This window comes from Gorilla gorilla, chromosome 2 (genome assembly GCF_029281585.2).
Source record: "Gorilla gorilla gorilla isolate KB3781 chromosome 2, NHGRI_mGorGor1-v2.1_pri, whole genome shotgun sequence".
NCBI lineage: Eukaryota > Metazoa > Chordata > Mammalia > Primates > Hominidae > Gorilla > Gorilla gorilla.
In genome coordinates, this window is record NC_086017.1 from 80,408,410 (window position 1) to 80,433,283 (window position 24,874).

Sequence of the window (24,874 nt, forward strand, 5' to 3'; positions counted from 1 at the left end):
GAAAAAAGATTTATTTTGAGGAATTGGCCCATGAGATTACAGAGACTGAGAAATTCCCCGATCTGCCATTTTCAAGCTGGTGACCCAGGAAAGGCAAGGTTGTAATTCGGCCTGAGTCTGAAGGCCTGAGAACCAGAGAAGCAGATGGTGTAAATCCCATTCTGAGGGCACAAGATGACAAGATGAGATGCTCCAGCTACAACCCTGAGGCAGGAAAGAAGGGATGAATTCCTCCTTCCTTGGCTTTTGGTTCTGTTTAGACCCTCAACTGATGGGATGAAGCCCATCTACATTGAAGAGGGCAACCTACTTTACTGAGTCCACTGATTTGAATGCTAACCCCATCCAGAAATAATGTTTAATCTGGGCACCTTGTGGCACTCAAGATGACATGTAAAACTAACCATCACACTCCCCCAAACTAAATCCCCAAACTAAAGCCAAAAGAAGGAACTTTTGGCTTCCTTCTGCCAATAAGGGAAGTACCAATACTTGGCTATCATTTCAAGGCCTGCCAGTATCTCTCTTCTGCCACTTTGGGGTAATCGCCAACCATGAACACCCTTGCCTGTGTTCTCACCTCCACATACTGGTCTGTGAGTCTTGCACTGAATCATGCTGTCTCTCAGTTTGGGTACTTCTTTCCTGAGCTTTCCTGTCTTCTTGCTTTACCCAGCTAAGCCCTATTCATCTATCTGATCTCAACTTAAAAGCCACTTTCCCAGGGACTTCTCTGAGCACCTACCCCATAGACCAGCTTAGATCCACTTTTCATATGTCCTCATAGCTCTCTCTACTAATTATCCTCCTCTTTCTTTTTCAAATGTTCCTCAAACATAGAATTAATTATTCTTTGCCCTTCTCCTGGCATTATCTCTGTGAAAGTAGAGACTGCTGATTTCTACATCTGCAGCACCTCAAATGATGCCTAGCACATAGTAGGGCTCACTAAATATTCAAAAAATGAATGGTTGTCCCGACTACGGTGTCAACAATTTAGGAACTTTCTCTAGTGAGATACATAGAAACATCTTGGATAGAGGAATAAAATGAAGTTGTATTTCACTGGACTTAATTTATAGACTTTGGATAAGACAATGTTCATGTTACTATATTAGGAATGAAAACAAACTGACAAGACTTTCTTTTAGCACATTACTATAATCCCCACTAATCAAGGTACACCAACAAGTTGAACATTTCAAAGACCCTTCTCTACAAGCTAAAAGCTGCAAATGGAAAAAAATCCCCATACATTCCTAAATGAAAAACACAAATCATGATTTTTCTCAGTATTTTTGTTATTCACTTGTCATTTCAGGAAAAAAGGACCTCCTCAATTCACAACGTTTAGTGGTTACCCCACCCTGCCTCTATTCTGTAACTGTTTCGTGAAAAATTACACGCAAAAAAGTCGCTATACATTTGCAAATAGCTTTTTAAACTGGAGCTCTCTCCTGGGAATATGATCCTAATAGGATAGAGACAAGGCTAAGTTGCTGAATGCTGCTGGTCATTATTCTTTTGTTTCAACTCAAAGAAAACATGCACAAATCTCATAACTAGACTCCCGGGCATGTGTTTTTGCTTACTGCCTAATGTGGTTCTAATAATGCAAACATTCCGGCTAAGTAATGATGACACATCTACAGCTATAGATATTAGAAGCCTATGCAAGGGAAACATTTTGGGAAAGACAAAGGAAAAATACTTTCATTTAAATTTTCTTGATGCCATCATATTAGAACTCATTCCAGGCCCTGTGTTAGCATGAAAAAAAAAATAGACTCTGAAGAAATATGAACAAAGAGAAATTCTTTCAGTGTGTGTTTCAGAATTAGCCTCAAAATGTACTTGATTCAGAGTACATCTCACCTTTGTGGGTGCACATTCAAGAACTGGTAAATACATTTTGGAAAATTCTTTTTTATTGTATCATTCATGGCTGAGTCAATGAATATATTTCTTGTGTAAAAACCTATTTTTGTTTAATTTAATCATTTTACAAGAAGTTGGATGCCAGCCTTTCCAGGGATCAACTTTGACTCGCCAGGGAGACTCAGACTCCATCGGATAAGGAGACAGTATTAGATTTGGATTGGTTGCATTTCTCCCATTAGCCAATAGCTGCCATATTACTTCTCTCTTTCAAAGCCATGTGGTGTGAGTAGAAGTGCTCCTGCTCTTGGGGAATGCTTATGCCAATGTCTTAGTCCATTTGTGTTGCTGTAAAGGAATACCAGAGGATAGAAAATTTATAAAGAAAACAGGTTTATTTTGCTTATGGTTCTGTAGGCTGTACAAAAGCAAGGCACCAGCATCTGCTTTTGGTGAGGGTTTCAGGCTGTTTCCACTCATGGTGAAAGTCAAAAAGGAGCCAGCATGTGCAGAGATTACATGCTGAGACAGAAAGCATGAGCAAGAAAGCAGGAGGTGCCAGGGCTCTTCTTAACAACCAGTTTTTGCAGGAGCTAATAGAATGAGAACTCACTCACCTCCCTTCTTCACCCCCTACCCAGATCCTAGGGAGAGCATTACTCTACTCATGAGGGATTCATCTCCATAACCTAAACACCTCCCATTAAACCCTATCTTCAACATTTGTGATCAAATTTCAACATGAGACTAGGAGAGGTCAAACAAACCAAAGTGTAATAGCCAATCAGCATGTCTTTCCCCTAGGACTCAGTGTTTGGTTAAAGCATAAGAATGTGACCTTATTGAGTCCATGAGACATGTCTTCACTGTTTGCAGACATTGTTGCTGCTAAGAGTGAAATCTCCCCTGAAAATAACATCATCACATGGAAGAGAGTAGAGCCCAGAGGATAGCAGAACAGGGCAGGATGATATCTGGATAAGCTTCACCTGACGCCAGTGTTAACTTTGAAATTCTGGTTATTTGAACCAAAAAATTCTCCATTAATTTAACCCAGCTTAAGTTGCATTTACCTATACTTGCAGTGAAAGATTCCTAAAAGATATGGGAAGAGAATATCATAAAATTCATTTAGAGTACAATCCTTAAACTTTGGGGCTTAGGAATTTGGAAAACTGGCTGCCATCTTTTTTCCAATCCTACATATACCCTAATTTTCTGGTTCCATGAAACACCCAACTACGTCCTTGTTTGTGAAGGTGCTCAGCAGGCTTCTTCTCATCCTTTAAGGCCCAAGTCAAATATCACTTCCCATTTGAAGTTTCCATCAAACCTCTCCAGCATGATTCCCTACCCCAGGTTACCAAAAACCTTGTCATTATCATGAGCATGGTGCTTTTCACATAATCACTGAATTGTTTACATTTCTCTTCCTTCTCCTGACCTTTTGGAATAATGATCACTCTGCATGGTCACCTACCTTAGGCCAGGAACATTACATGCTTTCGTGCTAAGTCTCTGAATAAACCTGTTTATACAGAAGAGGAAACGAAGGCAGAAAAACAAATGGCTTCAAATTTTCTCAGAAGTAAAAGATAGCTGAGCCACTTGAATCCTTCCTGATTCCAAAACTACTGTTTTTTTCTCTCTATCATGAAGGACTGGGTCCCATTCACTTTTACATTTTTGAAACTTACTCATTGTCTGATGTTAAACTGTAAGCTTCAAACATTCAGTTACCATTCCGGATGCAGCATTATCATAGCCCTGTTCCAAGTACTATACTCAGCACAGAAAATGCTTTCAATAAAATTTATTGAATGAACCAACTAGTAAATAATAAACATATTTTGCATGTGTTGAATACTCGCTCCAACATTTTTTAATGGTCTTTTGCGATGTGCCAGAGTACAACTAAACAGCAATGCCAATCACTGAAAAAAATAGGTGATACTGGTTCCTCAGTGGGATATCCAGGAAGTACTGAGGCACACAAAGCCATTGGTGCTGCTAGAAGAACCATTGAAAGGCTGTGTGATCATGGCTAGTTTACTTACCTGCTCTGAGCCTTCATTTTCTCATCTGTAAAAAGGAGATGATAATAACACAATCTATTTATTGGTTGTGATGAGGCTATTATGAGAATGCAAGTGAAGTGCATAGCATATAATTAACACTCAATAATGCGAAAAATAAAAGATCACTATCTTACTGATGATGGCATGAATAACATCTTTGTGAAATAACTTAGAACTGAATTTTTGTTGTAAAAATAGGGGACCAGTACATTTATCAGTGATCTTAAAACCTTCCCTACTACACCAAAAATGGAATAGGAATTTGGAAAATGACATTTACTTAAGGTTTGTCATGTTTCAGACCAAGAGAAAAATCAGGAAAATCACTAAACCCTGCTATGTAGCCTATGGAGAGTTGCTTAGTGTTTGGTAAGAATGTGGCATTATATTTATTTTATTTTTATTTTTCTGTATCCGCTTCTCCTCACTCAGATCAAAGTATTTTAATAATAAAAAATAAGTAATTTAAATTTTAGATTATTTAGCAAAATTTAGGTTATGTATTGTTTGGTTTCAGATGGTTTCACTGAAGGTGCTTTCCCGCCAGTGAAAAAAATATGATGATTCAATAGTGGCTACAAAATTATTGAAAATGGTATTCTAAGTCTTAGAGCCATTTATCTTATTACTTGATGTGCTTTAAAATGTTTTTAATTACAAATCTAAATTTGCTTTTTCAATTTTAAATTAAAATCACCACCCAAAATTCTTAAGCCATCTTTCTCTTAATGGATTGGTCAGACGTTTCTATTATTTATCCAACAGAAGAACAATGGGAAATTAGAAATTACAATACATTGGTTAGTGCTTTGTCAACAAGAATTGATGTGGTGTGTTGGAATGCTGAAACATTCTATTATGTTATTTCTGTGATATTGGTAGCTAGGTTTAAATTAAGCACCTACCTGAACGTTTGTTTGTGATTAGAAATGTGTCCAATGAAAATATATTTTTCATGCCGAAATTTAAGAAGAAGGTGGTTTACACAAGCACGTTCTTAGCAGGAAGTCAAGCTGGACTTTTTCAATCCAGCCAAAATCAGAAAGCACTATAAATCTCCCTAGAAAACAAGTTTATAAACTCAAGTTATGTTTAAATAAACATTCTAAGTTAAAATGCTGGACTGAACCCCAGAATATGTCCAGTTTTTCTTATCACTGCTTCTCCGGTGCTGCATTTAATTCTATGATAATTAACTGAGATTTTAAAAATTTTCTCGAAATATTGTGGCAAAATTATGTAGTGCCCATGGAACCCCTTGGATTTAAAAAAAAGTTAGAACATGATTCTGATTAAACTCTATTACTGAATATTCAATTTCATTGCATTTCCTCCCATCTCCTGTTTGAGTATGTCAAGAATTTCTTGAACTATAGGGTATAATCACTTGAAGATTTTATGGATCTCCTTGGGTTAAAAAAATACTTTTTCTGACTAAATTTAAATAATTAATATTTGAGTATATCCCACCTCTATCCTGTACCCATTTTTGTCTGATTCTATTATTGACCAAGATTCACAAATTCACCACCAGCATAAATAAAAACTCAGTTCTTTTAAATTGTCCACAAGGCGGCAGTAAAACATCTTGCTTCCCCCCAATATCTTGAATTTCCAAGTATTCATTTTCCAAACATTTAGTATTATGTTTGCCTGAATAAAATTAAAAACTATTCTGCCTTTAAATTTCTGCTTTGCCATTCCAATAGAATGTATTAGTAAATATGAGTTAGTCATGATGAGATACTTAATTTTCTCCTACAATAGATGAGTAGAAATCCTTCAAGTTTTGCTAACATAGATTGGTTATTTATATTGACAAGCAATACTCCTTTCCTGTTTTTCCGGGTTACAGTGGGCCTCTGTAAATTTTCTGATAAGAGAATTTGTTTCTGACCAATGCCAATATTAAGCTTGACATGTTGGTTTGTTTTTTTCTCACTAATTGTATTATGGAAAGGCAGCTTCACAGGTGATTTTTCTACTCAGAGTTTTCAAATGAAATGTAAAATCGGATGTTCCCATTTGTTTAGCAGACACCCTGACAAACCACTGCAGTACAGAAAAATACACTTTTAATAGGTTTTCTTCACAAGTGAGGAAACATCTAAAGATAGTCAAAATTGAAGGCTCAGTAGCAGTGCAGTACTCTAGTAGGAATCTCACCCGCAAATGAGTAGCTCCAATTGCTTTGGTGCTTTTGCTTACATGGTGTGGACCCAAATTGGAGACTACCTTCCATGACCTCATGTGTCAAACCAGTGAAGTGTACCTTGGAACACATGCCCCACACAGGAGAAGGGGCGGGGGACCTGGGGGATGGATGACCTTGTACTATTCACTGACTTACTGCTGCCAGAGCAATGGTTGCCCTGAGGGCGAGAGGCTGCCAAAGGCACCTCTGGCATAATCTGTCATCCCAGTAAATGCCTGCCATTCCTGAGAAAAACATGCAGGTGTGCATGCATTAGAGAAACAGAGAGACAGAGAAAGAAGGGATGCTTTGGCAAAATAAATTTGAAACACAGGAGATCTAAGCTGCAGTCTTCATGCTGTCTGCATTCCTGTGAAAACTGCACGGAACTTGGCCCGAGCAAGATTGTGAGATTGAGTCCAGCATTTTGCCAATGCAGGCGTGGCGTGCTAGTGTGTGTGCATGTGCCTGTGTGTGTGTGTTTGTGATATCAAAGCAAATTATTTATGAAGTGTATTCATATGGCAAAATGCAAGACAGTCAGTAATACAGTTTCGGTTCTGTCCATTGGTTCGTTTAAGATGCGTACCGCCTAATGCCATTAGAATTGAACATTGTTTTCCTAGTAATAAAAGACATGAAGTTCTTAGCAATATGTGCCTTCAGAAGGATGATTTCCTATTTAAAATACTCTAAAGTAAAACATACATCACCCACATAGCACTTAATTTTTGAAAATGCATATACTTTTCTAACTAGCTACTCTAGGAAAATGTGCTGAATGATTTAATTTCATATTAAGGTGCAAATGTAGTACTGGATTTGCGTTGAGACACAAGTGTTTTGCCTCTGAGAGCAAAGCTTTCTGAAAGATTTTCACCACCAGATTCAAAACTACCGAATTCAACATCTGATAGTAATGACATGATTCTCTCACTTTAAGAAAAGCACATTGATTTTAGACATATTGAAACTCAGAAGTTTTAGAAGTGTGTTTGGGTTAAGGTTAAGTCGTCCTTGACAGTATTAAAAGAAAGGTTTGAATTGTTGAATAACCACCTTTCACCCATCCTTAATTGTAATTTAAATGACAATATGCTCTCAATCAATAGCTCTTTGTTACACTGTGAAGATCAAGGGATGAGATTTTACCCCATGAGTTTACAAGGCAAAAGCTCCTTGTTCACATCCCTAAAGATGTTGCATTAGAATACCTGTTCTCCAACAATTCATCCTGGATAAAGGCATCTGAATCACATCTTAAAGGTGTAACATTAGAAAAAGTCAAAACCTTTGCTTTTGAAATTTGCTCCAAGCTAGATATCATAATAAAAATACCAATTTAAAAAGCTAAATTATTCTCATGTGAATTTGACTAGTTTAACTTTAGTCATTTTGTTCTCATAGCTAATTTCCGTGCATTTGCTGTGTTCTGGGCAATGTGCTAGGCACATTTACATTAAGTTTCTTTATTCTTTGAGGAGTCAACCTCTGAGGTAGGACCTAGTATTTATCCCCATTGAACAGATGAAACTCAGAGATTGAGTCATGTTCCCTCGTCACACTGCTAGGGAAGGGAGAAGCTTTGACAAAATGAATTCTAAATGCACCTCTGAGCACTTAACAAGCCTTCTCAACTTTTCACATGATGAAAATTCAATGTGACTAAACACAACCACTTCTTTTCTCCCAAATCTCTCTATGTAGAAGTTTAAAAATATATCATAAGCACTTTGCTTATGTACTATTGTAATGTAAAACTACATTTAGCACTTATAGAATATACTTTATACATAGAAACAGGCACTTTTACTATTTTTCTCCTGCTTTCCAAGTAGAATGCATTTGAACACTGGCATATGCACTACATTTTGTCATCATATTCATAGGGTGATATTGAATTTCCAGTCCAGCCAGGCTGTGCCTATTTAGGCTTAGATAAGATGGAGCCCACCTCTGTAGACACTGACCGATGAACTCATAATTAGCTCTGAACATGTAGGACCCCAGTCCACCAGTTAATTTTTAAGATTCCAACATCAACTTTAATATATGACCAGACAATTGTCATGTAAATGTTAAGAGATCCTTCAATTCTCTGCTAGTTGCCAAGGTTAATAATGGTGATTTTTGTTGAGTGTATATGATTTGTTGGGCTAGAGGAGGCTTACTTGTCTTTGGGACTCATTTGCAAACCAAAAAAAATGAAGTACTTTCCACCTATTCTAAAATGCATCTTTATACTCTCTACGAAGTAGTTACCATTATACCCATTTTACAGATGAGGAAAGAATCCAGAGATATTAAATAAGCAGCCAATGCCACAGTCAATAAGTGGCAGAGCTGGGATTCTACTTTATGTCTGCCTCATTTCAATGCCTGTGTTTTAAGGCCAAAGTTGACCTAGTCATTTACTCCTGTGTGTAGACTCTTCCCCTTCTAATTAGCAAAGTGCATTTTTATGGCAGTCACCCAGGATTGGGGTTGTGTTGGGAGACTAGAAGTCACTAGCATGTGCCCATTGACATCTCTATACCTTCTTAATGAAAGAAGCTGCTGGGGCTGCTCTTGAGGTATGACTACGGCTTGTAAAACAGTACACGTTCACGGCAAGAATGTCTAACTTAGGTGACTTCAGCATTACACAATTGGCAACTACAACCCCCCAAAAGGCATGGGGGAATTAGTTTTAATAGTGCCAGTCATTCCACCTGCCATTGCATGTGGAGTGAGAGTGAGGTGGGAGCTGGCAATCTGCTATTCCCTCAGCCAGTCTTGGCTAACTTGCCTTGTGAGTCTGTTGTTTAAAGATAAGTATTTAGCCATCATCATCATCATTAATAGTATCTCGAGAGAAAACATTTGCAATTTTTTCTTTTTTTGAGATGGAGTCTCACTCTGTTGCCCAGGCTGGAGTGCAGTGGCTCAATCTCGGCTCACTGCAACCTCCATCTCCTGGGCTCAAGCAATTCTCCTGCCTCAGCCTCCTGAGTAGCTGGGATTACAGGCACGCACAGCCGCATCCAGCTAATTTTTTGTATTTTTAGTAGAGACGGGGTTTCACCATGTTGCCCAGGCTGGTCTTGAATTCCTGACTTCAGGTTATCCACCCATCTCTCGGCCTCCCAAAGTGCTGGGATTATAGGAGTGAGCCACCGCACCTGGTCAATGTTTGCAATTTTAACACCATCACAGAACAGAAGTGGCAGTTACATAATAAATACATTCATGAGCTTTCTATGATGTTTTCACCCACCCAAAGGCTAGATAAAATTTATAAAATTGTTTGTCTGTGGGAAGGAAAACATGTTGGGATGCTATACTGAGAGCACTCACATGTCATCTCCATGAACTCAGGCCGCCTAACTAACAACAGACAAACTCTCATCAAGTAACACTTAACAAAGTGTGTGTGTGAGAGAAGGAGCGAATGCAACCAGGGCCACAATGCCTGAGAACTGTGATTGGACAGAGCCAAGACTGATTAAGAAGCTTACACAAGAAGCTTAAACAAGAGAAACTGCAAGTAAGTGTCCTGCAGTCCCCCTGTGCCCAGAGCAGACATCGCTAATCAATCTTGCCTCTAAACATGCAAGGCCAGTGAGACTATTAATAATCCAGCTTTAGACAAGTGTATGTTTCTATCTAATGTTGTCTGGTCTTAAGCCAGTTACTGGTCCAGTGCTCAGCTGAGTGGACAAGCTGTGAAGGGATTGGAGTTTGCTTATTGAAAGGGACAGCGACATGTTCTGTGATGCTCTGTGTTGCTGTAAAGAGATTCAGACTGTTTCTTTTGTTAGAAACAGAGATTAGAACAACAAAATGATAAACGGGGATTATTTTACGTCATTGAAGTATATAAGAATAAGAAAAACACCTACCAAAAGTATTGCAGAACACAATGCATGTGTGTCCATGTTTTGGGCCAGGGGAATGGGTTATGTTAAAATTGTGGGACTCTGGAGAGTTTCAGGTCCCTAGCCAATTGTATAGGGAAGGGAAGTCTTTAGCCTTCAGAAGCAATCATTGCCAAGAGGACACATCCCTCCATCCCCTATGACTTCCAAGACACATCAGACAAGAAATCTTCAACTTTGGAGTAAAAACCGAAATCATCATCTCCCTCCTTCCCTTCTTTCTTCCCTTCCTTCCTTCCTTCCTCCCATCTCTCCACTCCTCCATCCTTCCATCCTTCCATTCCTCTTGCTTTCCCCAAGTGAAACATAGAAGACACTCTGAGCTTTTGTTTCAGACTTGAGGAAATAGATATAGGGTGAGCATAAATCCTACCCCCCTACCCCCTCACTCCACCCACCCCATTCCAGATCTCTCCTGTTTTCTGCTTGAAAATCGTTTAAGGAAAAAAAAAAAAAGCTGGCATTTCCACCCTGAGAAGGAAAAGGGTTTAAATGCAAATGAGAGTTCAAGGTAACATTTGAGTGTGAATGGGTTTCATTCAGAGAATGCCAATCACTCAGCCATCACAAATGATTGACAAGAATTCAGGGGCTCCTGGCACCCAAGGAGTGCCTATAAGAGGTGCGGAAAGAGGGCAGAGAAAGGTTAGAGGTGAAGAAGACACATTCTGTGCCTTTCAAATTTGTCCAAGGGTTAGAGCCTTGGACTTTAGTTGGAAACGGAGCCTGAAAGCCATTAGGTTTCTAGGAATGGTGAAGATATATTTTTTTAACTTTCAATTGTTTCAGAATTTGTTTCTATAGTGAAGATCTCTTCTTTATCTTGAGACTACCCCCAAGAAACCCTCAACCAGTATCACCCCTTGATACTTGCACCTCACAGTCATTTAACTAGATTGTGGCTAGACCCATTCTGGGATGCATGGCAGGTCATTTGGGGTAATTCTCACTTTTCACCTGAACAGCTACACATCACTATGCTAAAAATGAACCAACCCCTCTCACATTGTCAGGAGTCAAATTGATTTGTCTGTCAAGGCTGTCATAAAAGCCTGTGGCTCTGCAAGAGCATTCAGATTTTGCTTTATTAATGTCTGAAATATTGGAAAAAACATGTGGATTATTCATGGAAAACTGCAACCCCTGTGTGTTTTCTCCTCTCTTGGTCATCTTCATTATGAGTTGGTTTTGGCTTAAGGCATGCAAAATGAAGCCAGAATCTTTCGAAGCATACTCTATCTGGGAAGGTAAGACATTGGTGAAAACTAATGTATTCCAAATGAAAAACGAAAACAGAATTTCAGACTATCTACTGTTTAGAATCTAAACCCTTCCTTTTTCTCTTAATTGCAATTCTCTAAATATTTACTGAACATCTCCTATTTGCCAAGTGTGAGAGACTCCCAAATGAACTATATAAATATGACTTCTGTTCTCATGTGGCTTATTAGCTCAGAAAATGTAGTTGACTGCTGCAACTTCAAAGACATTTTTTGGGGAAGAGGCACATTCCTACTTGAAGTTCAGCGTTGAAATTGGTTCCCTATTGGGGGACCCCATTACATGGCACTGTTCACACATCGCTCTCACTTGGAGAAACAATACTCTCCTACTCAAACCAAACTCCTTCTTTATCTGATGATTCCCCAAACAATTCCTCTACCCATGTTAACTAAGTTAGTGTTATTCTGACTCTAAAACGGAATAACGATCTTTTCACAATTCACCAAATTAAGTTAAGCATATCGTTGAAATTGTCTGAAGTGGAACTTCCTCTCATCCATGGATTTCCTAAATGACTGGAACCCCCCTGTCTGCTAATAAGCAATTTATAAAATTATCTAAGTTTGCAACCAATACTGGGCATAAAGTGATTGAAGGGTGACTAAACAGAGTATTGTTTCTCCAAGTAAGTGATGTGTGAACAGTGCCATGTAATGGAGTGCCCCAATATAGAACCAATTTCAATGCTGAATTTCAAGTAGGAATGTGCCTCTTCCCAAAAATATATCTTTGAATAATCTTCCCTTTACAAAGATCATAGGTGGATGAGAAGAAATTCAATTTCTTAAAAGGAGTGCAAGTTTTATCTCATTTCATTATCTTGACAATCAATAGAGGCAAGAGACAGATAAATCCTAGGCAGACAAGGGAGGGTCCCTACTGAAACCCCACTTTCAAGCCAAAGACAGTTTAAAGCCTGAAAGCCAAGCTACAAGTCAGATCCATGGACCAGATTGAGAACCTGTCTTCCTATTTGGCATGCTTTCCATTGGCTGGCAGTTGGTAGATGAAGCTTGCCATCCTCCGACTGTAGCCATCCTGAGGACCAAAAGATGTATTCCTGAGAGGTGGCCCATTCTATTTCTGCAGAAGAATATTGAGATTTTATTTCTTTTATGGAGCCCTCCCACATTAGAGGGGCTTCAAGTGGATCAGAAATCTAGGGCCCTCTCACTGATGATTTAGCTGCTTGGTCAGCCAACCTATTTCCCTCGGCTATTTCATACGTTCCCTTTGGGTGGCCTTTACAATGTATTACTGCCACTTCCCATGGGAGTAAAACTGAGGATAATAGTCTATTAGTTTCCTGATGGTATTTAATGGGAGACCCATTAGCTGTGAGGAAGTTCCTCTCTTTCCAGATGGTGGCATGGACACGGAGGACTAGAAAAGCATACTTAGAATCAGTATAAATGTTAACTGCTTTCCTCTTGCCCAGGTAAGTGAGCTCTTGTGCCTGAGGAGACAGATGTGTTCTCAACAATATCATTCAGGGTAATTATTGCATATCCCGCTTTATGGATCACTTGTTCTACAAAGGAAGTTCTGTCTGTAAAGAGAGTCCAGTCTGAGTTCTCTAAGGGGTTTTCCTTGAGGTCCTCTCTGGCTGCATAGGTTTGTACTACTATGTTTGCAATTATGTTCAAGCTCCCCAGCTTCCTCTGGGAGGAAGGTGGCTGGGTTTATGGACAGACAGGTTCTTAATTGGACTGCAGATCCCTCTAATAGTACAGCTTGATGTTTGAGGAGGTGGTTATCCATCAGCCAGAAACTCCCCTTAGAAGACAGCAGTTCAGCCACATTATGTACGGTATAAGAGACTGTTATTCCCCACGGTTAGTAGTCTCTGGTAGCAGCAGGGCTACTGCTGCAACTGCCTGGATGCAGGTAAGCCATCTTTTAGCTATCAAATCAAGCTCCTTACTTAAGTAGCCTACAGGCTGCTGGGCTGGACCTCAGGCCTGAGTTAGAACTCCCAGGGCCATTCCCTTCCTTTATGACACAAAGATTAAATGTCTTCCCTATGGGAAGACTAAGGGCTGGTACCTCAAGCAAGTCTTGTTTTAATTGGTCAAAGGCCTTTTTAGCCTCTGGTTCCCAAATTAGGGAGTGTGTTTTAGCTGCCTGAGTCTCCTTTATCAGGTGATATAAGGGACAAGCTACTTCACTGTAGCCAGGTATCCATAGTCTGCAGAATCCTGTAATGCCCAAGAATCCCCTCAGTTGCTTGAGGGTTTGGGGGAGGGGAAAGGAGGAGATGCACTGAATCCTTTCTTTGCCCAATGCCCTTGTCCCTTATGACAAGACCAGACCTAGACACTTCACTGAAGTCTGACAGAGCTGAGCCTTAGATTTGGAGACCTTATAGCCTCTGTTATCCAGAAAATTAAGAAGAGCCTTACTACCCTCCTGAGATATTTCCTTAGTTTGGGCACAGAGGAGAATGTCACCTATGTATTGTAAAACTTTAACCTGAGGATAAAAGAATTCAGAGAGGTCTTTGGACAATGCCTGCCCAAACAGGTGGGGGCTTTCTCCGAATCTCTGAGGTAACACCATCCAGGTTAGCTGGGTGGTCTGGCTGGAGGAATCCTCGAATATGCAAACAAATATTGTGAGTTGAGGTGTAACAGTATGCAGAAAAAGGCTTCTTTTAGGTCTAGAGCTGTGAACCACTAAGTTCCTTCAGGTATTGGAGGTAGCTGGGTTTAGGGATTGGGAGCCACTGGGTGAATTGGAACCACAGCCTTATTAACAAGGCAGAGGTCTTGGACCAGTCTCTCTTCCCCATTGGGTTTCTGTACCTCCAACACTAAGGTATTACAAGAGCTGTTGCAGGGTTTGAGGAGGCCCTGCATCCTCAAGTTATCAATGATGGCTTCCAGTTCTTTCCTATAATAACTTCTGATTTCAGGGGATATTGTCTCTGGTTAGGGAAGGAGGTTAAGGTGGATCCAGACCTGTGTGGCAGTTGTGACTCGGCCAATTTTCCCTTGAGTTGCCCAAACTTCTGGGTTAAGATCGGTCTCCTCTAGGGGGAGACAAAGAGTCTGTCCTGGAGCCATAAGGATGGTAGTTCCTACATGAGCCAAAAATATCCCTACCCAACAGGCATGATTAAAAAGACATGGGTAAACAAGAGGTCTCCCCAACTAAAACTAAGGGCCTGAGAAAAATGTTGAGTTAAAGGCTTTCCTGAGATGCCCCTCATGGTCATAAGAGAGGAGAGGAGCCCAGGTTGTAGAGGAGAACTGAGAAGCTTGCTCCAGTGTCCAGGAGGAGCTCCGCCTTCCTCCCTTTGACTTCCAGAATCACCTGAGGCTCCTGTATGGTAATGGTGGTCTGGACCACTGGAGCCAGGGAGAGGATCCCTGAGACCCATCAGTCCTGCTGGACCATTTGGGAGATTGGCTCTGGGCCTGGTGACCTGTGTCTCCAGGGACAGCCCACCCTCCAGTGGTCCCCACTGCAGATTGGACAGGGTCAAGGTGGCTTCCTCATGCTGTCTAGATAGTCCTTCCTAAAATAGCCTGGCTTGTCACATTTGTAGCAGTTAACAGGTACATCCCAGGGATTCTGGGATTTGTCTTTTTTCTCTCTCTTGGGCCTCCTCCCTATCTCTGTTTTAAAAGACCAAGGTGGCCACTTTCAGGAGGCTCTCTAAAACACTATATGGTCCCATGGCCTGTTTCTGCAGCTTCATCCTGATATTAGGGGCTGCCTAAGTAATAAATTTATCCTTTGGAATTAGTTGTCCCTCGACTAAATCAGGAGATAGAGAGGTGTGCTTCACCAAGGCCCCTCTTAGCCTTTCCAGGAAGGCAGTTGGATTCTCATCTAATCCCTGGTCTATCATGGATAGTTGGAAGTAGTTGAGAGGCTTAGTTCTAGTCCTTTGTAAGCTTTCCAGCATGCACACCTGAAAGTGTTTCTTCTTCCATTCTCCCAATTCATCACTGGGATTCCATTTAGGGTCCTCCAATGGTACTGCTACTTTTCCTGTTGGATAAGGCTCTTCCCCTTTCCTAACACTATATGAGAGACAAAGCTTATCCCCAAATTTCTCTGCCACTTGCAGAGTGGGCTGCTTCTCAGTGTTAGTCAGTGTTTAATTCAAAAGTAACATAACATCTGTCCAGGAGAGTTCAAATACTTGGGTTAAATTCTGGAAAGCCTCTATATACCTGTCAGGGTCATCTGAAAATTTTCCAAGATCCCCCTTAATTTGCCTGAAGTCCTGTAGAGAGAAGGGCACCTGGATCTTATTGGGGCCAGATTCCCCAGGCATCTGTTGGAGGAGCAAGAGTGAGACTGGGTCTTGTCTAGGGTGAAGATTTCTAGGAGGGGGCGAGCAAGAGAGAGAAACTGGATAGGGAGGACAGGGTGGACCCAGAGAAGAGCAGGGCCAAAGGGAGCTGGCTCCCCTGCTGGAGGTGCCTCTGGAGTTTGTTTCTCTAGTTCCTTGGGATTGCCCCTTGTAGCCTCTCCTGAGATGGCCGGTAGGAGGGCTGGATCAATCCTACAGTCTCAGTAAAGATCTGAATTTCCTTGCAAGGCAAAGAGAGCCTGCACATATGGGACCTCAGACCATCTGCCCTCAGATTTACAGAAAAGGTCCAACTGCAGGATGATGTTGAAATGAATGGTTCCTTCCTAAGGCCAAGCCAGTCCTTTCTGCAAATTATAATTTGGCCAAACCCTTTGTGCAAAGGGCTATAAGGCATTTTTTCCCCAGAGTCTGAGTGTCAAAGCATTCCCAGTGATTCAGGATACACTCCAGAGGAGTGTAGACTGAAGATGGTTGATATCCCATCTGAAAGAGAGAGAAAAAGACATCCCTCAGATCCTTTATCTCTTTCACCTCTTCTCAGGGGTATGTAAGGGAGAGGAAAAAAGGGTGTCCCTGTTTTTTTCTTCCATCTTTTTATCCCTGAGTTCTGGAGACCTAGGTGGGTGCTGCCCATGGGTACCAGTGTGACCCTCACCCAAGAAGCAGGGAGTCTAGAGGGTAGGAATTATTTGCACTCACCTCACACTGCCTATCCTCCCTGCTGTTGGCAACCTTTGAGTTCCCTAGACCTCATCTATGCCATGGATACGAGCATGGCCTCCTTCCTTGAAGTGGAGGCTGAATTGGCAGGAATTAGCCCTGCCCATCTACACTGTGCCCCTTGACTTCCATTGTTATCTGCCTTTGGATCCCTCAGATCTAGTTTTCCTTTATAGGGCTTCAACCTGAAGCTTGGAATTGAGTTTGAGATAAAAAGGGCCTCAGGAGAGTGCATGGATTCATTTAAATTAAGTTCCAGGAGGCCCTTGTCAAATTTGCAGCCAGCAGCCAGTGGGCTGCTCCTCCACTGCTTCCCTATTGTAAGCAGAGTGCTAAGGTAAAGCTGTGGAACCAGGCCCTCATCAAACAAGGGAGAGAATAAAAGTCTCATGAATTGGGGGCCTGGCCTAGTAAGATGCCTCCCAAAAGGAAAAAACAAACAAACAAAAAAAACAGAAAACCTCTCATGTAGAAAAGCTCCCTGTATTTGTAGGGCTATGTGAACTCCTGACATGGGGGAAAAAAGGAAAAATCAAAAAAACAACTTAAGTGCAGGGGGAAAGGTGCCCGACGGGGAAAGACTCTTGCTCTATGTAAACGGGTTCCTTCAACAGGAAAAAAAAAAAACCTCCTAATCCCTGTATCATCCTTGCCTCTAAGAAAAGACAGAAACTGCACTGCTCTGAATTGCATATCTGATGGCTGGGCCAAATATTCATTCTACCCGGTAATATCTATAGTTTGCAGCAACACACCCTTAACAGTATAAAAGGAGAGATAGGAGCCATTTTAATCCATGAAAGAGAGATGAAAAAATACCATTGAAAAGTCTGGGGGTCTTGGCCAATGCCCTAACAAGTGGTCAGGGACCAGAGCTGGTCTGGGGGCCTTATAACAACACTGAGGTGTGGCCTTTGCCAGATGCCTTCAGTTGCTGCAGGACCTTATTCTGATCCCACATGACAGCTAGACCTCTGTGAGGAGAAACAAAGCCAACTTCCTTTCACGTGAAAGAGAAAGGCGGGGGGGCAGGGTCACATCCTGTCCTCTGTACCTGAGCCATTCACTCTTAACTGACTAATCAGAGTTTCAGTGCTTCATCCGCCTTCAGAAGAAAGTCTGAGGACAAGAAGTCTTGGGAAAAAAGTGAAGAGTCAGGTCCGCATTCACTCACCCTTCCAATGATCCCAGATGAACCCCCAGAAATGACACAGAATTTTTCTTGGTCCCTTTGCCAGACTTGCAATAGGTGGTGCCTCATCTACTTGACCTGCCACTCTCAGCCCGTCAAGAGGGAACACATGAGTGAGTGAGTGCAGGGTCCGGACGACCACTGCAAGTGCTGACACAGGAGCAAGCTCTGTGCAGGGCCTGCAGCCAGACTAAGCATGTCTCCCCAAGGGAAATGCAACAATGCCCAGGCAGGGGTTCCCACAACCCTAAAGCCCCAGAGGAGGTGTTACAGTGTGCTAATTAGCTCTTTTAGTTTCACCATCCACAGCCCAATGGAGAGCAGATTGTTAGTAGCTCAGTCAGCCTCTCGCCCCACTCTGGCCCATGGCTCCAGGACTGGCATGCCTCCAAGACTGGCTTGGCTCCACTGCTGCTTCTGTTGCATGGGGCGGCTGCCCTCTGCCAGTGAAGGCAGAGGGCAACTGTTACAGCATTTCTGGGTACCCATGTTTGGTGGGTCCTGAGCTATTGTCCTGCATCCAAGAAGAATGAGGTCATGCTGACAATTGAAGGGTGGTGAAGGGAGAGAATTTTATTGAGCAACGCAACAGCTCTCAGCTGAGAGAGAATGGGAAGGTCGGGTCATCTCTCCCGAAGTCAGGTCATCTTCCCAGTGTGGCTGAGTCTGGGGTTTTTGTAGGCACAGGATAAAAACAGTGTGTGCTGATTGGTCTGTGAGTATGCAAAAAAGGTTAAAACAAAAGCACCAATCAAAGGCAGGCACAGTGTAAATACAATTAGGGAGGGGTAGGTATACATAAAATAGGTGAAGGGTGGGGATCAATCAAAAGAAAGTGTGCCAAACAGGAAGACATGTTCTCAATCCAGTTCATGGATTTGGCTTGTAGCTTGGTCTTCAGGCTTTAAACTGTCTTTGGCTTGAAAGCGGGGTTTCACTGGGGATGCACTCCTGCCTGCCTAGGATTTCTCTGCCTCCTGCCTCTGTCACAATTATATAAAACTATTGTTATCCCCATTTTACAGATGAGGGCAATGAGGCACAGGAAGGTTGGGTACATTTTGCCCCAGATCACATCATGAATGAGTGACAGGGCCAGGATGTGCACCCATGCACTGAGGAGTGAAATGAATCCTGCTCAGATTGGACCTGGTTCTTATCTATGAATGTGTATTAGAATTGTCTGAGGAGCTTTTCCAAAATGCTTTTACCTGGACTCGATCCCTGTGGATTCTGATTTAATTGATTGGAAGTAGGTAAGATCACATTTTAAGAAAGTGTTAGAGAGAGAACTACAGCAATTGACACAACCAGGTTTCTTTTTTTTATATGTAGGGAAATAAAGCTTTCTGAATAAATCCGTTGGCTAAATATTCAGAACATCATTCAGAACACAAACATTTTACTTTGGGTAAGTATATAATCAGAGGTAGAATCTTCTAATAAAGGCCTTGGGGTAAGAAGAAGGCTTTCTGAGACAGATCAGATAATCACATGGCACCAGCACAATTTGGTCCACAGAAGGGCATCCTACCACACCTGCCAGCAACCACAACACAAGGTATACTGGGTGACCTTTTCCACAAGGTCCTCTGAGTGCAGAATAGACTTCACAGCAAAGTCACTGTGCATTCCTTAGCATGTAGTGTTCATCTATTGCAAGAATATACTCTATGCCAATTCTCTACATCAATTATGGGTTCTGTTATTTTGCTTTAAAAATTATGGAAGAGGCAGATCACAAGGTCAGGAGATTGAGACCATCCTGGCTAACATGGTGAAACCCCATCTCCACTAAAAATACAAAATAATTAGCCGGGCATGGTACAGGCGCCTGTGTCCCAGCTACTTGGGAGGCTGAGGCAGGAGAATGGCGTGAACCCAGGGGGTGGAGCTTGCAGTGAGCCGAGATCGTGCCACTGCACTCCAGCCTGGGCAAGAGAGTGAGACTCCTTCTCAAAAAAAAAAAAAAAATTTTTTTTTGGAAGAAAACATGTTTGAGGTATAATTTTATAACATAAAATTATAAACAATAGTTTAAACTTCCTATTCAACTATCAGCCAAGATTTTAGTACTATCTCAGCCACACTAAATGTTACAGGTGCTCTAAGTAAACAAAGAAAAAAATGATTTTCATAGTGAGAAATAAAATTTTAAGCCACAAAACTTTGACTTGACCATGGTATTTGATGAGAATAGGTGGAATAAAATGATCTTGTTGTCCTAGGTATTTGAAAATCCAATGTACTGGCTATTACCCTTATGAGCAAAGATAAGAAAGAGAAGTCTAGAAAATACATTTATGTTTAGGTGAGCCCAGGAGCACAATGAACAGACAGCATGAGGCGAACAGGGCAGAAAAACTGTTGAGTTTAAATCTGTACAGTTTCTGTTTCTTGTCATCAGAAAAAATCACAGTTCTTCCAATGTTTATAGAAAATGTGCACAAGTATATCTCTAAGACATTCAACTTCAGACTTGAGGCTTTATTTAATTGCTCAGGGATATAATTTTCAACTTCAGAGCATGTATTGACCACAAAATTTGAAGAGTCTATTTGTTGCAGAACACCTAAGCAATAAAAGCGACTCACCAGCTTCTTTGGTTGGGTAGAAAACTGTCAATTGTCTGAGTCTAGCTTTATCCTTGCTGACTGTTAGAAAGTACCTCCAGAAAGTGATGAAATGCATTTGAATGTGGCTAGTGCAACTGCGGAGCTGAATTTTTAATTTTGTTGAATTATAATTAAATTAAAGTTAAATAGCCACATTAGTGGCTGCTGTATTAGACAGCACAGCTCTAGGCTATTTCAACCCAAACACAGTGCTTAGTAATCACTCTTTCATAAAAGCCAATAGATTAATTTTGTTTGTTGTTGTTGTTAACAAGTGTTTATTTCCTGTGGTTGGGATTTTACATTAGGTATATATAATAAGTCATGATTCCTGCTAATCAAATTACTTGATGTTCATAAAATTAGTTGAGATGTAGGAAAAGTTTCTGCTGTATTACAATATTGAAAGTACAAAGACTTTCAGAGAGTCCGTGTCTGAAACAAATTGAGAACCCGTGGACTAATGTGTAGGCATCCCCTTTCCATAATTTTGGTAGGAAACAAAACTTTGTCCCTCCAGATTCACTAATAAAGTAAGGACCTTTTTATTTGCTTTGAAAAATTATTCTTGGGGTTCATCCTTTACATTCACATCAGCCCTTTGCCTTACCCACATATAGACCTACGAATATTTTTACAGTAACCTAATAATTTGTTAATTTAATTTTTGCATTACTTTGAAAGTTCATTGAAGTATAGCATGCATAGGAAAGGTGCACAAATCATGTCTGTATGCGTCCATGACTTTTTATAGTATTGTTAATTAATCATTTTATTCTGAGTTTAAACAAGGTGAATAAATTTCTAAGGATTGGTGAATGCAATAAATCCTTAAAGGAATCTACTGGAAGCAGTTGTGGAAGAGCTCTAAGACTATCCCTACTTCTAGCTACTTCTCTCCTTCCAAAATTCTTATGTCACTCACTCACACCCACGTCTGTATCTCTGCATTTACAATGGGTTACTTACTTCCCACTTCTCCAGAATAAAGGTCAAAGACATTTGGGTTGTGATGTGACTGCATCTCATCTTCAACCATCAAAATCTATTTTCATACAAATAACTACCTAAATTCCAGGTGCTGAATTCTACAAAAAAAGCCAGGTTCTTTTGAAGAATTAATACATTCAGCCAACTGAACATCTAAATATTTTTCTTCTCTATTTGGTTTTAGTAGTTCCCTTTCTCTCTCTCTCCTTTTCTCTCTTTAAGGTTTTGCAGGCTGTAATAATTTCTGTTACTGAATATATTTCATTTTAATTTTTTAAATGCTCTTCTAATTTGAATTTAGGCCTTCATGCAGATTTGTCGCCTGGGCTGTTTTTGAAATATATGGTTTTAAATGCATGAAGCTCATCCTTTAAAAATGATTTGCGAGTGTACATTTGAAAATGGTTAATGCTTATTTATTACAAATGGAATAATTACAGCTAATGGAACAGTGCCATTTAACATCAGTATAGTGGTGTGGGGGAGCTTGATAATTAGCAGCTCTGTAAGTGCCTTTTTTTAGCTTATGAAATGACAGCCACAGAACACCTTTCCATGAAATGTCTCCATGTACTAAATTCTCTCTTGTTTATCTTATTGGCTGTCGACGACTGATTTGGGGGGAGGCATTTGGACTTAATTGATTTAATCAACACCTGAGTCCCTCTCTGACTTAGAATATAACCGTTATTTTTAAATATACAGGATCGAATAAGCAATAGGATTTTTATATGCAAAAACTGAATTTCTAAAAGTTTCCAACTACCAGAGGTGATAACGCCCCCTTTGGAACAGGCTGCTCTTCGAGATGGGAGAACTACAAATTGGTGTTTTGAATGACTATGTTTCTTGTTATTGCCTCTTCTACCTAGAAAAGAGGGAAGAAATCACTTTTATTCTGGTCATTTACCATGCTCCACAAATGATTTTTAGCGGTGTTCCTAGAGTAAATAGAATTTGCATTTTGAATTTTCAACAGAAATCTAAACCACCTAATGGTTCAAGTTGTCCTTTTTAGCCTTTTGATTGTCAAGTGAAGGCCACTCCTTTATGTTCTCGTTTGAGACTCTAATATTGATGATTGTGATAAAAGTAAAAATTCTGTCTCCATCAAAGAACTACCACTCTGATTTCATTTTCTCTCATATTCTAAGTTTGACTACAGCATTAACTAAGAAACTATATTAAGTGACGTTCAGGAAGAATAGCCTGAGGAGCTGCATTTAAAATTAAACTTCTCCAATGCATAAAGTTTATGTATTAAAGCTTATACAAAATATTGCATGTTCTTTCTCCTTCTCTTTGAACACTAAGAGATTGTGATACTGGACCTAATATCACCCTTAGAACTTCTACCAACATCAATAAGAAAGGAAATAACTGGTAATTTATTCTGAGTCGGGAAGACATTTTCTAAAATGCAGTGCAACCCTAATTTAGAGTAGAGGGAAAAGGGTTTAAATTAGGTTTTTTTATGCTGGTAAGTATTTGCAGACAATGTCGAGATTTATGGATTAATTTGTTTTAAATTAACTTTTATAGGGTGACTAATAGTCTACAGGATAAACCAGGCTTTCAATTGCGCATGATTTTTAGTCAAATCCTAGAGAGGAAATCATTTCTCTCAGGAAACGGGGACACAGTCTTTAGAGTGTGCAATGCAGTTTTTTGTTTTGTTTTGTTTTTTTGTCAGTGTCCAGAGAAGATAAATAAGTTCTGGGCCTTGGGCAAAGATATTCACCACTGGCCCAAGATTTGATGTCACATTTCACTCAGAAAAGGAGAAAGACCCTGACCTCCACCCTGGCAGAGATCTTTCATCAGGGGATTTCACTGGGTAACTTACCTGTGGTGCGCAAACAGTGTTCCTACAGACAAATATTCTACAATATGGATACATAAAGCTGTTTCCCTGTGTTCCCTTTAGGCTAAGAAACACTGATCAGATCCAAGAGCTGAAAACTAAAAATATTGGCATTTTGGATGCTATATTGTATCAGACTGTGCTATAAGGTACTCAGTATCAAGGTCAGAGGTGGCAAAAATTGTCCGCAAAATGTATGTATCTATGTATTTATCTATCCATTTATCTATCTGTCTATTCATTCAATCACCCACCATACATCCATTCATTTATCCATTCATCTGTTTATACATTTCCTGAGCATCTACTACACACTTGACCTAATGCTAGCACCTAGAGAAGTGAATCAGATTTTGGACTAGACTGATTATGATTACATCTATTTGATCCATTGTAGGCATGTTTCATTAGCAAAATAATTTTATTAATGACATATTTAAATCTCACAAACAGCTGAAGAACATAGTGAAAAGAACAGTATCTTCGTAACATATCTTTATAGACAACAGCCTGTATTCATAAGCTTTAATTCTATCTAACTCTCTTCCAACTTATACTATATTTAGATTGATCATTGCTTTCTCTCTGCAAATTTCAGCACATCATTCTGTGGTGTTCTGGCTTCCCTTGTTGCTGCCCAACTAAATGTTTTGTTTTGTATTGTGTTTTGTATGAAATCTGCCCTATCACTTCTTGCTGCTTTTAGGATTTCCCCTTTATCCTTGCTGTTCTCCAGTTTTTCCATAATGTGTTTTTGTCTTATTTTCTTGTATGTATCAAGCTTGCAAATTAGTTTCTTCCAGATCCTAAGGATTCAAGTGTTGCATTCGTTCTGGAAAATTATTCATTATTAACTTCAAATATTGTTTATCATGCTGTGTATTAACTCCTTCTGGGATTCAAAATAAACATAATTTAGGTCTTAGTCCTCCATGTCTGTTAACTTCTTTTTCCATACCTTGCATTTCTTGGTCTCTTTGGATCACGCTTTTCTAATTTCTTGTTAATTAATTTTCTTTTTAATGGCATCTATTCCTGGATCCATTCTTGAACTCATTTGTTGACTGTTTTTTTTCTATTTTGTAAAATAAGACTATTTAAAAGTGGTATTTACTCTGATTTATCACAGCTGATCTTTTCATTGGATGTTAAGGATTTTTTGTATGTGAGCTGTGTGTTTGTGTGTGTGTGTGTGTAGACTCTTTTATTGAAGTACAACATTGTATTAGTCCATTTTCACCCTGCTAATAAAGACATACCTGAGACTGGGCAATTTACAAAAGAAAGACGTTTATTGGAATTACAGTTCCATGTGGCTGGGGAGGCCTCACAATCATAGTGGAAGTTGAAAGGCATGTCTGACATGGCTGCAGACAAGAGAAGAGAGCTTGTGCAGGGAAACTTCCCTTTTTAAAACCATCAGATCTTTTGAGACTTATTCATGAGAACAGCACAGGAAAGACCTACCCCCATGATTCAATTATCTCCTACCGGGTCCCTCCCACAACACGGGGGAATTACGGGAGCTACAAGATGGTATTTAGGTGGGGACACAGAGCCAAATCATATAATTCCACCCCGGCCCTCCCAAATCTCATATCTTCACATTTTAAAACAAATCCTGCCTTCCCAAAGTCTTAGTTCATTTCAGCATTAACTCAAAAGTCCACAGTCCAATGTCTCATCTGAGACAAGGCAAATCCCTTCCACCTATGAGCCTGTAAAATCAAAAGCAAGTTATTACTTCCTAGATACAATGAGGATACAGGCATTGGGTAAATATAGCCATTCCAAATTGGAGAAATTGGCCAA